This window comes from Dipodomys merriami, unplaced genomic scaffold, assembly GCF_024711535.1.
Source record: "Dipodomys merriami isolate MVZ:Mamm:240054 unplaced genomic scaffold, mDipMer1.0.p SCAF_7, whole genome shotgun sequence".
Classification (NCBI taxonomy): Eukaryota; Metazoa; Chordata; class Mammalia; order Rodentia; family Heteromyidae; genus Dipodomys; species Dipodomys merriami.
This window is the reverse complement of record NW_027206290.1, coordinates 21,716,513-21,731,846: the sequence shown is the minus strand read 5'-3', so window position 1 is coordinate 21,731,846 and position 15,334 is coordinate 21,716,513. Positions and strand designations below refer to the sequence as shown.

Sequence of the window (15,334 nt, the reverse complement as noted above, 5' to 3'; positions counted from 1 at the left end):
GTGGCTTTTGGTGTTGAGTTCTAATTTTATTCCCTTGTGGTCAGAGAGAATGCAAGGTATAACTTCAATGTTTCTGAATTTAGACAAGTTTGCTTTGTGGCCTAAAATGTGGTCTATTTTAGAAAATGTTCCATGTGCTGCTGAGAAAAACGTGTATTCTGATGCTTCTGGGTGAAATGTTCAGTAGATGTCTGTTAAGTCTAGTTGATCTATGCAACTGTTTAGATCTGCGGTTTCTCTGTTGAGTTTTTGCCGAGTTGATCTATCTAGTGGGGAGAGTGGTGTGTTAAAATCCCCAACAATTAATGTCTTTGGATCTATATGGGATTTGAGGGAAAGTAGTGTTTCTTTGATAAATTTGGGTGCTCCATTGTTTGCCGAATAGATATTTAGAATTGTAATGTCCTCCTGAAGGAGAGATCCCTTAATTAGTATTCTTTATCTTCTTTATCTCTTCTCACAAATTTTAATTTGAAGTCTATTTTATCTGATATTAGGATTGCAACTCCCGCCTGTTTATGAGGGCCGTTTGCTTGGTAGATTTTGTTCCAGCCTTTAACCTTGAAAATGTGTTTGTTTTTACGGGCAAGATGTGACTCCTGCAGGCAGCAGATAGAAGGGTCTTGTTTTTTAATCCCACTAGACAGTCTATGTCGCTTAATTGGAGAGTTCAGTCCATTAACGTTAAGAGATAGGACTGAGAGGTATTTGGGAGTTCCTGCCATGTTATCCACCTTCTTGGGGGCTGCGAGAACTGGGTTCTTCCTATGGTTCTTGGATTCTCAGTTTGGGTGCAGTTTCTTGACCTTTATTGTTGTCTTGTTGGTTTTCTATGTGTAGGACATCTTTAAGAATCTTTTGTAGGGCTGGTTTGGTGGAGATGTATTGTTTCAATTTTTCTTTGCTATGGAAGGTTTTTATTTGGCCTTCAGTTATGAAGGAGAGTTTAGCTGGGTACAGTATTCTTGGTTGATAGTTGTTTGTTTTTAGGGCATGGCATACATCATTCCAGGTTCTTCTTGCTTTGATTGTCTCTGCTGAGAAATCTGAGGTGATTCTAATTGGTTTCCCTTTATAGGTGATTACCCTTTTCTCCTTGACAGCTTTAAGGATCTTTTCCTTGGTCTGAGTTGATCCTGTGTGGATTATAATGTGACTGTGGGATGTCCTATTCTGGTCTGGTCTATTTGGGGTTCTAAAAGCTTCTTGTATCTGAATAGGCCTATCTTTTTGTATGTTTGGGAAGTTCTCTGCTAGGATCCTATTATACAAATTTCCTAGACCATTAACTTCTGTTTCTAGGTGCTCTTCTACACCCATTATCCTTAGATTAGTCCTTCTGATGGTGTCTTCCAAGTGTTGGATAGATCTATCATATTTCTTGGACTTGTCTTGGATGGTTGTATGTCTTCAATCCCTGAGATTCGATCTTCTGCATGGTCTAACCTGCTGTCAAGACTCTCTACTTTGTTTTTTATCTCTTTTCCTTCTAATTGGTCAGCTTTGATGGCTTCAAATTCTTTATTGAAGCTCTTTATTTAGGTCTTGTATGAATTTCTTTATTTCCTTAATTTGGTGTTCAGTGTTTATTCTCAAATCACTTAGTTGATTGGTTATGGTTTCTTTGGACTCCCATTCCTTCTGTTGGGTTCCATTCAGCATTCCCTTTGTGGTCTCCCTGACTTCCTTCAGCTCTTTTTTAATGGATTCCATGAATGCCTTTAGTGATCTTTGTGTATTCTCTTCTTGCTCTCTCAATCCCTGTAATACTCTTTGATTAGCTTCCTCCCATTCGTGGGATTCCTGCAGTTCTCTTTGAGTGTTCTCAGCCTGCTCATGCCATTCCTGCCTTTCTCTTTAAGTATTCTCAACCTGCTCACACAAATCCTGTATCAGTTTTTGAGTAGCTTCCTCATGCTTATGATATTCCTGTATAAACTTTTGTATTGCCTCCTCTCTCTCCCGATCACGCTCATACAGAGTCCTTTGGATGTTTTCAAACTTTTCATTTATCATGTTTGCCAGCAGTGTTTGTATAGCTATTTGGGAACTCTCCTCTGGATTATTCATTATCTGTTCTGTCCCCTGATTATCAAGATTGGGAATTGAGATATCTGGATTTGCCATTTTTCTTGTGTTTTTCCGGCTTACTCTGCCCATTTGAGATGAAAATAGCACCAGTTTTGTGCTAGAACACTATCTTAAGGCAACCATCAACCAAAGTCTGAATTTGTACAGTCAATAGTCTACAGATACAATCTAGTTCAACAGATACATCTATTCAACATCAAACAACCATATGTTAATGGGCTTCGAACCACAGAGAAGAATTTGGAAAACCAGAAATTATTAGGGTTAGGGAGAGATGTGGGTAAAAAAATAGGAATAGATTGGTGTGGGGAGGCACAGGGAGAGTTAACTCTGTCCTAATCTCAATGCAGGAAATAGGTTCGGTAGGATGCAAGTAGAGAGAGAAAGAAAAAGAAGAAAGGGAAAGGGAAATGAAAAGAGACCAGAAAAAAAAGAAAAGTAAAAATTAATAATATTATGGAGACAAAAACAATCTATTTAGAGAGGAACGTGAAAATATTGAGAGAAGGGGAGGGACATAGAGGAGATGTGAAAAGCTTAAAAAATGCTTAAAATATTATATAGGTATAAAGAAGTAGTACTGCTATTAAGGAATTTAAGTTTCAGAGGTTTTGAATTGAGTAATAAATTTGTGGATTAAGTGTGTACTCAATGGGGGATAGGGTCTACTAGTTAACTATGGGTTTATCTCTTGATGTGCACGTCAAGAGTTAAGTCACATAAAGAAGAACAAAAGAGAGGAAAAGGTGAAAAGGATAAGAAAGGGAGAAAAAAGATCAGAAATTCAGTAGAGCTAAACAAAAAACAAAAAGATAATTAAAAAAGAACAAAAAGAGAAAGAAGACAAGAAAAGAAAGAAAAACGCACATTCACATATCCCTAAAATAAAAATTATAAGAGGAAAAAACAGTTACTGGAAAACAATTTTTTTTCAAAAAAGGCAAAAATTAAAGATTAATAAAAGTTTTAGAAAAGAAAATTTTTTTTATATATATATAAGGTATCAAAAAGAAAAGAAAAAGAAGAAGAAGAAAAAAAAAGTTCTTTGATTTTTTTTTTTGATTTTTTTGGGGAGGGGTGGGAAAAATCCTGTATCTCCCTTGTGTCTGTAACCAGCCTCTTGTTGGAGTCTCTGGTCTGCTTGAGGTCCTGTGGCTTTATTGGGTTCTTAAGTCAGTTTGTTTGAACAGGCAGAAAAATGCTCTGCTTCACCCAAGATTTTGAGATCCCCCTCCCAGGTTAGTTTAATGGGAGCATGATCTGCTTTGAGAATCACAAAAGAGGGGGATGCAGTGATGCAGCTAGTTCTGGGTAGAGTTGAGGCCTTTCAACAAACAGTAGCTTTTCCCTGGGGCTATTTTGTGAAAAACTCACAGAGCCCAGCCTGGAGCCATTCTGAGGGTTTCTGTTTTTCAATTGATTGTGGAGGCTGCTAGAGGGAGGGGCAGCCTCTGGCTCTGATTACCCAGTGAGGAAAGCCTCTCCTATGGCTGGTGTTCGAGCTGGGTGACTTTTCCCTGGATGGAGCTGAGTCTGGCAGGTCACTTCGCCGTTAAGTTCTTGTGACCTGCTAAATGACTCGTTTTATTCCAAGGCCTGAGTTGGAGCTAGCTGCTCCTCCTAGCTTTGTCAGTATCCAAGATGGAGTTCTCTGGTACTGGCGGGGGAGGGTGGCCTTCCCTCCTCTGCTCCCTGAGAAGGAGTGAGGACGTCAGGCTTCTACTCATGTCGAGTCTTGGATCCTGGGTCGTCTCTGGTCTGCGAACTGCAGGATGAAGATGTCCGCTCCTTGTTGGTTCTTGCTGGTGTTGAGTAGAATCTGCTCACCTGCTGCGTCTGGCTCCTTCGTCCCGGACTCTCTGTGGCTCAGTTATGGTGCCCTGTAGTCGCTGCCGCGACTGCTGCCGCCGCCGCAGCAGCTGCTGGCAAGCGCTCAGATGTGTCTCCTTGCCTTGGCTTCCCCTCTCTTGCCTAACCCTCTGTCCTGTGATGGCACACTTGGTGTGATTCTCTGGCTTAGGACTGTTCACTGGAACTCTAAAACTGCTTTCTATGCAATAGCTTGTTCAGATTCCAGCTTCTCCTCTGCCATCTTCTCATAATTAAAATTCTTCTTGGAGAAAGAAATATTTTAGGCCAAAAACTGTTTCTCATAAAGAAAAATGTAAAAAAAAAATAAATGAAGATAAAAATATACTATTTTATTTATTTTTATTTTTATAGTATTTGGGGCCAAACCCAGGGCCTTGTACCTGCTAGGTAAACACTCTACTCCTCTCCCACTAAGCTATAGCCCTGGCCTTTCTTATCATTCATCTAAAAAGTAACTGTTTAAATGATAACAGTGACTGACTATATATTGGATGATGACAGCATATTGGTAAATACAATGAATGATATATAACAACATGATAAAAACAAGACATGATTAGACTCTAAACCATAATGAAGTGGTATAGTATTATTTAAGTAGATCTCAACTAATTAACAATGTATATTGCAGAGACAGAGACAGTTGGGTAAAATATCAGAACTTCCAGCTTTCTTCTCTTTGCAGAAACATTATGCACAAATGCTTGCATAACAGTAAGCTTCACAGGGCCCAAGGAATCCACAAGAGAATAACACCTGTGGAACAGATAGATAAGCAATTTCATATTGTTCATACCATTCCTTCCCTAATCCAATCAGTGCAGCATGGGGGAGAGATGCCTTCCAGAGTGGAAGGAGAGCTAGGACCATGTAGGAATATCTATGGATGTCAGCACCAGACTGGCCACCATGAATTTGAGCTCAAGATGGCCCTTGGATCCAGTGTCTGCTCTCTTATCTGCTAGATGAGAAACTGTAGTATAAACTTCTTCTAACTGACTCCACTGTGTAAGAATCATGCTGCTGTAAACTGTGTTTTTGCATTTTAAGTTGAACATCCTTTAAAGGGAACACAAAGAAATATATCACCAAAGGGTAGTTAATGGCTTCTGGATTATGGAAGGTATTGCAACTGTTCATGTTCCTTTGATTACTCAAATTAAGCTATTGGGCTTTGCTTCACTGGGAGGTGTGACCAAAAGGTACTAATCATGGATTCTTTATGAATAATTCACCCAAGTAAAGGTAAAAGCTACTTGTTTCCTCGTGGAGAATAAAAACCTGTGGAATTTAACTGTTTTTAATGTGCCTAAAGTATGCTTTCTGCTTAGAAATTCCACTTTGCTCCAATTAGAAAATCCCACTGAGAATTGTGTAATATCTCTGTGGAGAAAGGTCATCCCACCTCTACCGGGGAGGGGTCTGGTCATGGGGCCTGAACTCTGGGCCTGGGCACTGTCTCTCAGCTCTTCAGCTCAAGGCAAGCGCTCTACCACTTGAGCCACAGCGCCACTTCTGGCTTTTTTCTTTTTGCTTATGTGGTGCTGAGCAATCAAACCCAGGGCCTCAGGCATGCAAGGCAAGCGCTCTAACACTGAGCCACCTTCCCAGCCCATCTACCTCTTCTTATAGAATCTACCAACCACGATGAATAGATTCAATGGTTTTTCTTTCACACTGGACCTTTTTGTCTCTTTTGGTTACCAGTGAAGAAAAGTACAAGATTTTTTTTCTTGTCTATAAGAAGAAAAATCTACCCCCAAATTTTTATGTAATGGAATTGCAATGTCTACCAGAGAAAAAATTGCCTAACCCAAAATCATAAAGATTTTTCTCTTGTATTTTATTAGAAAATTCTAGGTTTAAGTTTCATATTTATATATGTGATCCAATTTGAATAAAGTTTTATATGAAGTTTGGTATTAATTAATTAATTTGTTTGGCATGCAAATATCAAGTACTCATAGAACTGTATTGGTTTTTTTTGTTGTGGTTGATTTTTTTGGTGTCAGTCCTGGGGCTTGAACTCAGGACCTGGGTGCTGTCCCTGAGCTTTTTTTTTTTTTTTGCTCAAAGCTAGTGCTCTATCATTTGAGCCATAGCTCCAATTCTGACTTTTGTGTAGTGATTAATTGGAGATAAGAATATCACAGATTTACCTGCCTGGACTGGCAGGTAATCTTCAGATCTCAATCTCTTGAGTAGCTAGGATTACAGGTGTGAGCCATTGAAGATTGGCACACAAATTATCTGCCTTTTCTCCAATTAATTTTCTTCAAGTCTTTGTCAAAAATAAGTGATCTATGTACATGAGGGTCTACCTCTGAACTCAATTCTTTTTCATTTATCCAATTATCCCTTTTGAAATTAATACTACACTTGATTACTGAATCTTTATAATGAGTCTTGAAGTCAATGTCAATTATTTAGATATGTTCTCTTATCAGTTTTTTTGATATTATAGCTCATTTCTATATGAATATGGAATCAGTATATCAATTTGTAATGGAAGAAAATCCTCTAATTTGAAGGGAATAAATATAATAAGTATTTTATTTTGACCTTGTATCCTAAAATCTTGCCAAACTTAACTTGTTAGTTCTAGTATCTTTAGGTAGATTATGGCATATTTTCCAAAAAGGATGTCACAGTTTAAAAACCTGTTATCTAATCTTATTTTCCAAAGTTTTAATCTCTTTTTCTTGGCATTACTGCACTGGTGAAAGTCCTCCAATAGAAGGTTGCATTGAAAAGGGAACAATTATCTCTGATTTTAACAAGAAAGAAAACATTTCATCTTTGATCATTAAGTGTGACATTAATTCTAGATCTTCATAAAATTAGCAAAGTGTTCCTCAAGTTCTGAGTTTGCCAAAAGTATGTGGATGGATGCTGGATTTTGTCAACATTTTTGTTTTTGACAGTCCTAGGGCATGAACTCAGAGCCTGGATGCTGTCATTGAACCTTTTGGTTCATGGCTAATACTTTACCACTTGAGCCAAGGCTCAATGTTCTGATGCCGGATTTTGTACAATGTGTTTCTTCATTTGTTCAATGATGCTGTAGGTTTATATTTTGAACTTATTGATAAGGAGAACTTAACTGATTGTTTAATGATAAAGCAGCCTGACTTCGTGACATACAACTTATTATTCTTTTTAACATATTCTAGAATTTTATTTAATAGTAATAATTTATTCAGAAGAAATATAGATTTGTAGGGTCTTTTGCTCATCTTTGTCTAGTTGTGATGTTAGGATAATGCTGTTCTGATAATGCTGTGAATTAGGAAGTAGTCTCTGCCCTTTACTGTGATTCTTAAAAACACTTACATTTAATGTAATTATTGACAATATTGTTAGATCTAAGGTCATCATTTTGCTATTTACTTTTTGGAGTTTTATTTATTTATATTATAAGAGGTTTCACCATTGCTATGATTTTAACTAATTAATTTCAGCCTGCTTTTCCACTAAATGCATTGGTGTTCCATTTTTTTTTGGGGGGGGGTCCAGTTGTGGGGCCTGAACTCTGGGCCTGGGCGCTGTCCCTCAGCTCTTCAGCTCAAGGCTAGCGCTCTACCACTTGAGCCACAGCGCCACTTCTGGCTTTTTTCTTTTTGCTTATTTGGTGCTGAGGAATCGAACCCAGGGCCTCATGCATGCAAGGCAAGCGCTCTACCACTGAGCCACCTTCCCAGCCCCTGGTGTTCCATTTTTTTGTTTTTATTGTGAAAATACTGTACAGAGGGGTTACAATTACATGGGAATGATAATGAGTTCATTTCTTATCAAGCATTGTAGCCTCCTCCTTTGTTTCCCCTTCCCATCCCTTCCCATCCTCCCCCCCCCGTGCCCCCCACCCAATCCTCCCCACCTCCCCCCACCCCCACCAAAGTTGTAAAGTTCGTTTTTGTCATAACGACTTGTACTTCTCATTGTTGCAATGGGTTAATCTGTATCCCTATTTAAACGATTTGTTTTTCCCCCTTCCCCTCCACAAATTATACCGACATCAAATACAGTGAAAGCAGGGGTTATACTGTGGGGAAGGGATATACAAAGCAACAAAGAAATAATCTTATAAATGTGTTAGAAACAATAGCATGAATGAAAAAAATTTGAATACATATCGTAGGGTTCATTTCCCTAACATCACTTTATCTGACCTTTTTTGTTTGACTCAGACATATACTAGTTATTGCAAATAAGGGAAACCATGGGACCTATGTTTCTTTGGGCCTGGCTTACTTCCCTTAATATAATTTTTTTCCAAGCCTTTCCATTTCCTAACAAATGGGGCAATGTCATTCTTTCTGATGGAGGCATAGAATTCCATTGTGTGTATATACCACATTTTCTTGATCCATTCATCTACTGAGGGGCATCCGGGTTGGTTCCATATCTTAAATATAGTAAACAGTGCTGCAATATGGTGTTCCATTTTTTATAGGTTTCTGGTTCATTTTGGATTATTTCTGTTATTTGGTCTTCAATTTCATTAATCTTTTCTTCACTGATGCCTAAATTGACATTATTTCCAAAATGCCTAACTTACCAACTTTGTGGTTCTCACCTTAGATGTTCCATTTGTATCTTTTTTAACCACTCACAATACTGTCAGAATCACTGCTTAGTGTCATTGTTAGATGAGTCTAATATCTCTGTTAAGTCTGGTTTGATTGTCACATTTTGCTTCTGATAATGAATCATGTTCTTCTGACTCTGCTTCACAATCTTCCTGTGTGATAAATATAAAGATGTGATAAATATTCACGATTTTGTTCATTTCTGCATACCTTTGGTTTTCTACAAGTAATTGTGAGCTTTATTCTGGATCACTGCTTCCTTACTAAGAAATAGTTTGATCTATTTAATTCATTCGTTTAAAGTTCTTTAAGGTTTAGATTCTACTAAGTCTAGAAACCAACCAGCATTTACTCCCAAGACAGTGATTTCCTATGGACAGTGGAACCTTCTGAACCCTTCTTTCCTAGGTGCTGAGATTCCCTCTCCACACACTGTGATCTCTCTACCACATCAGGCAGGAAGCTGGGGAGTTGGGGCAGGCCTCTCTTGTTTTTGTCTCTCAGGCTTTGTTGCCTTTTCTTGTCTGATATCCATATCCCAGAAATAGTCTGTGCTTTAAAAAAAGTGGTTTACTTTATTGTTATTATAAAGGTGATGTACAGAGGGATTACAATTACAATTACAGGAGTCAGGTAATGAGTACACTTCCGGTGTACAGTGTCTTCTGTCCTCTCATTCTCTCCTAGTGCCCCATCCAGAAATATTCTTTTCATATATTTTTGTCTCCTTTTTTCCCCCAACAAACATGTAAATGGATAATCTGACATTTTATGCACCAGTGTAGTAGCCTTAAGCAGCAGGTAGGTGATGCAGAGATTTTATGATTTCTGCACTTTGTGTAGCCTCCAGGCAGAGTCTGGAGCCCCTAAGTTCCTCCTGTCAGACACTGACCAACATGTGTGTCCATCACACAAAGGTAAGGCAGCAGTTTCTTTTATGAGTCCAAGAACTCCTATTTTAATAAACACCAAGAGTTAACAAAGCACTTCAATGAAAATACGCGTGTGTTGGATCTAAATAGGTCTTCCAACTTTATCTTGGGGAGGGTGAAACACCGTCCGATAATTTTTGACAAAAACAAACACATTCTATCGGGTAAACTGGGATGCAGAAAATGTAAGGAGGAAAACAAAACTAGAAATGAGAAATTAGGTCACGCGACAGTAGCTGTAAATTGGGGGAGGAAAAAAAAAACGTATCTTGATTGCTCAGCTCCAAGTTTGAGCTTTAAATCTCTTACTAGCTTCTTAGCTTGTCTGTGATGTGCTCAGCCCTGGCAGGTGGTTCACCACGGGGAATAATCTAGAAATATTGAATTGCACAGAAAACTACGAATCCCCAGAGGTTAATGGTACAGACTGCACTGATTGTCTGGCATTACCACAGACTGGGGAACATGGTTTGGGACTCAAGACCCAACTCGACTGGATGGGGACCGGACTGAGAGTATGTCATGCACCCCCAAGCCTCAGAAGCCAAATTTAAAAAAAAGAACTAAAAGCTGCTACTGAAAGACAAAATGGTCTCCTCAATGTGTCCTTCAAACCCAGCAAACAGCCATCCAGGATCACTCACCTTTCCAGTCTTCCAATAATAAGATTAAGCAAAAAAAGAACAAGATGCATGTATGGAAGAAATAATTCTACTAGAATAATGATACTATAAAAAAATTTCCTCCTCGAATAGCTCTCAGGAGAGTAAACTTGCCTCTAAACTTCTGCCAGAGGCCTCTCTTTGTTCTCTCTGAGATGTGGGGAGATAGCTTACATAACCAACTGAGTGGGAAATTTATTTCAGGCCTCATATTTTCTCATGAAATTTCCGAAGCATTGTGCACTCTTTTTTTTTCTGTGTGTGCCTTAATATAAAACTATGTCTTCAATTACTTACTATTAAATTACTTAACTTGCCCTGCTTCCTAATCATCAGATAAAATTGTTACCCTGGGAAGATGCGCTACATTTATCTCCCAGTGTTGTGGGCCAGCATAGGACCACATACCCTTAGGTATTCACGTAATCCAATCTAGAAGATCTCAATGAGAATAAAGCACACAAGGCGCAGGAAGGATGCTCTCGTACATTCTGTAATGGCAGTCTTAGGCCTCAGCTTTAACGAAGTATACACACAAGGAGTATTTTTCAACTTTTTTACTGATCAAATTATGTTTCTGGACTTTGAAATTTCCAAAGTTCTACTCACAGATCTCCTGACTGTGCCTTCAGAGAACAAATGAATATCAAGATGAGCTTCGCTTGCACTTGTTTGACAGATATGTGCTACAGTGAGTTTGTACGCATGTGTGTAGTCAAAACAACATATTCTTGAATAAAGTAATCTACTGAAAAATGACATTCTATTTTTGTTTAATGTCTTCTTCGTTATGAACTGATCGTGAATAATGATTCATTTTATACAAATCTAAACTAAGGTAGAATCTTAGTTTCTCTCCCCTGGTTAATGCATAAAAAAACTTTTTATGTAGGGGGAGGGGGGAACGGGGGAGGGGAGAGGGGGAAAAGGCAGCAGTCGCTCATGCCTGTAATCCTCGCTACTCAGGAGGCTAAGCTCTGAGGATTGTGGTTTGAGGATTCCTTCCCTGAGGATTGCTGTTTGTGAGACTCATCTCCAATTAACCATCAAAAAGCTCAAAACAGACCTGTATCTCAAGTGGTACAGGGCTAGCCTTGAGCAAAAATGCCCAGGCCCTGAATTCAAGCCCTGGGACTGGCATGTTAGTAACAAAATACAATGGGTTTTGCTCATATTGGTGAAATGAGAAGTTTCTTCCTTTCCCTTGATAGCTTTTGTCTGGACACACAATTTTATTTTCCCTCTTCTTAAACAGGCTGTGGATGATGTGGGTTTTGTCTTGGATCACGTTCTTCATTTTGTAGTTAAAAACCTGAAAAGCTCTGTTCAAACTTTCTACTTCTCAGATTCCATACAAACTTCATGTTCATCCTAGACCTCATTTGGAGTCTTTCCTATCTATTCACTTAGATGACATTTTCCCTTGTGTGAGTCTCCACAGGGATTGTTTGTTTGCATTTTTCAATGGACATATTTATGTTTTCCTGGTTACATGTTAGATTTTTTTATGTGTATGCATGCATGTTTTTCCAATGAGACTTTGTTTCTTGAGAGAAGGTGTCTATGTCTGAGAGGATTCCTGCACTATCCATTACTTGTTATAGTACCCACAAAAACATTGATAAAAATTGTATTGAGTAATGAGTTTCATAGATGTACTATATATTTTACCTTTGATGGGAATTACGATGGGTGAAATTTAATATGTACTTTTATGCAATACTAAATATGCAATATTGACTAGTGTTACTACTTAGATAGGTAAAATTTTTTTAAATTAACAGTAGAAATTTATATGATTAATCCAGCTTTTAGAAAATGTTTATTTTTCCTATTGGTCTTCAGAGAATACAAACATATATGAAAATATAACTAGGACATTTTATTACTGATTTAAAGTTATCCAAAAGTAAATACAAGCCAAATGCTGGTGGTTCAGGCTTGTAATTCTAGCCACTTAGGAGGCTAAGATCTGAGAATTGTAGTTCAAAGCCAGCTGGGGGAAGAAAGTCTATGAAGACTTTTAACTACTAAAAAGCTGTAAGTGGAGCTATGGCTCAAGTGGTAGAGTACCATTATTGAGCAGAAAAGATAAGGAACACACACACATACACACACACACACACACACACACACACACAGAGTAAATACAACCTTGTAAATCTTAATTCCTGAGCAAATGTTTTTGGAGAAAATCAATTATAAAAGTTATCTGGCCCCTTGTTGTACCATTTAATGTAAGAGATTTGTGTAGGTAAGGTTTTCACCTTGAAGGAAGTTTGCATAAGTACAGCCTTCTTGGATAAGTAGATTATTTCTATGGCTGCTCACATCTTTTACTTAGGTCAATATATACAGGCTGCTTCAGATGTTGGAGGGGAAATTATCCACAGGCAATTATACTTTTATAATACAGAACTCAAGTTGGCTGCAAATTGTTGGGTTGTTGGGTCTCAGATCACAGGGAGAATACCAGCATGAGCCATTACTAACATTCAAAATATGGCTCTTTTCCCCATGTCTGACATCTCTATTTCTTTTAGAAGTACCCCTTAAAAATCAAGGTTTTCAAAGGAAACTATCCAGGCAGTGTAAAAAAGGAAAGAAATACAAGGCCATGCTATGATGAGAAAAAGAATCGGAAAAATGAATAGGAGAAGTAATGATAGCCGAGGAAGGAAAGACACAAAATTTTGTGGGAGTTGAGGGTCAAAGTCAGAATACTGAAATTACTTTGGAGGATAGAAGGCTGGGCCAGAAAAATATAAAAAATTAATTTTTTTGGAGAGAAAAGTTCACTATCATTTTGTGGGAGAGATCACTCAGTATTTTTCTGACTCAGTGAAGTTTCCAAGCTAACTACAAGACAAGAAAAGCAAAGTTGAGAATTCACTAGTTTTTGTTTCAAACATTTCCATGAGCTATGGATCAAAAGATTTTCTGTTTGTCTATCATAGACATTAGTGATTAGCATAGTATTAGCTTAACTTCCATAGCAGTAACATCAAAGGAGATGAAGCTAAGGGAATACAAACAAAAAAAGTTGGCTGAATACTGATGGCTCACACCTGCAATCCTAGGCTGAGATCTGAAGATCCTGTCCCAAGTCAGTTCTTGACAAAAGTCTATGAGTTTCTTTTTTATAATTTTATTTTATTGTAAAGATGCTGTACAGAGAGGTTACAGGTACCTGAGTAAGGTAATGAGTACATTACTTGTAGAACATTGTTACCCTCCTTTGTTTTTTCCTACTATCCCTCCCCCCCCCAAAGTTGTAAAGTGCATTTCCAACATAGTATCTTGTGAATATCATTGTTGCAATGGGTCATCCTGTGTCTTTGTTTCAGCATTTTGTTATTCCCCTTCCTTTCCCCAAATTAGATAAATGTATATACAAGATGCAGGGTACCAAAATCAAATACAGTGACAACCGGGGATATACCATAGAGGGAAGAACATACAAAGGAAACAAAAAAATCCTATAGTACATTAAAAGCAACAACAACAAAGAAAAACTTCTTGTGCCAATATCTTGGGGTTCATTTCACTTAGCATCATCTTATATGGTTATAAGTACATAGCTTTTGAGCTTTTCTGTCATCTGATAAAATTATCCTAGACATATATTAATTATTGCAAATAAGGGAAACTATGAGATCCATGTTTCTTGGGGTCTGGCTTACTTCAATTAATATGATTTTTCCAAGTCTTTCCATTTCCTAACAAATGGGGAGGTGCCATTCTTTCTGATGGAGGCACAGAATTTATATATATATATATATATATATATATATATATTTATATATCACATTTTCTTGATCCATTCATCTACTGAGGGGCATCTGGGTTGGTTCCATATCTTAGCTATAGTAAATATTGCTGTGATAAACATAGTTGTGCTGGTAGCTTTAGTGTGGCCTTGTTTGTGATCATTTGGGTAAATGCCCAGAAGTGGGATTGCTGGGTCATAGGGGAGCTCTATGTGTAGTATTTTGAGGAATCTCCATACTGCTTTCCAGAGAAAACTATACACCTTTTTTTTTTTTTTATGAACATCTATGCAAAACTTCTCAACAAAATTCTGGCCAATTGACTTCAACAATTTATCAAAAAAAATCATACAGTATGATCAAACAGGATTCATTTCAGGGATGCAAAGCTGGTTCAATATACACAAATCAATTAATATAATTCATCACATCAACAAGAGCAATCATAAGAACCACATGATTATTTCAATGGATGTAGAAAAAGCATTTGACAAGATCCAAAACCCCTTTATGATGAAAGCTCTGGAGAAACTAGGAATCCATGGAACATTCCTCAATATAATCAAGACTGTGTATGACAAACCTACAGCTAGCATTATACTTAATGGCAAGAAGTTAAAAACATTTCCTCTAAGTTCAGGAATGAGCCAAAGATATCTGCTCTCTCTAGCTAGAGAAGTAAGACTAGATGCAAACATAAAGGAGATCCACATAGGGAAAGATGAAGTAAAACTCTCCCTCCTTTACTTCATTGTTGGTGGGAATGTAAACTTGTTCAACCACTTTGGAAAGCAGTATGGAGGTTCCTCAAAAGACTTCCCATAGATCCTCCCCTATGATCCAGCAATCCCACTTTTGGGCATTTACCCAAATGTTTACAAACAAGACCACACTAAAGCTACCAGCACAACTATGTTTATTGCAGCATTATTTACCATAGCTAAGATATGGAACCAACCCAGATGCCCCTCAGTAGATGAATGGATCAAGAAAATGTGGTATATATACACAATGGAATTCTATGCCTCCATCAGAAAGAATGACATTTCCCCATTTGTTAGGAAATGGAAAGGTTTGGAAAAAATTATATTAAGTGAAGTAAGCCAGGCCCAAAGAAGCATAGGTCCCATGGTTTCCCTTATTTGCAATATCTAGTATAGGTATGAGTCAAGCGGAAAAGGTCAGATAATGTGATGTTAGGAAAATGAACCCTTAAATATGTATTTTAATGTTTTCGTTTCTTTCATGCATGTGTTTCTAACGCATTTATAAGATTATTTCTTTGTTGCTTTGTATTATCCCTCCCCCACAGTGTAACCCCCGCTTTCACTATATTTGATGTCAGTATAACATGTGGAGGAGATGGGGACAAACAAGTCGTTTAAGGATTCAGGTAGACCTGTTGCAACAATGAGAAG

At 37.8% G+C, this 15,334-nt stretch overlaps 1 long non-coding RNA gene across 1 annotated transcript in view; it reads right to left on the bottom strand.

Annotated features, from left to right (window-relative positions):
* Positions 1-4,574: 4,574 nt before the first annotated feature.
* The window catches only part of LOC138816994 (uncharacterized), a 65,557-nt gene continuing 54,797 nt past the window's right edge, over positions 4,575-15,334 (bottom strand). Inside the window, exons 5-6 of the long non-coding RNA XR_011368745.1 lie at positions 8,540-8,704; positions 4,575-4,719 (exon numbers count right to left, since the gene is read on the bottom strand). This is a non-coding gene — a long non-coding RNA (uncharacterized lncRNA). The remainder of the gene's footprint in view (positions 4,720-8,539; positions 8,705-15,334) is intronic.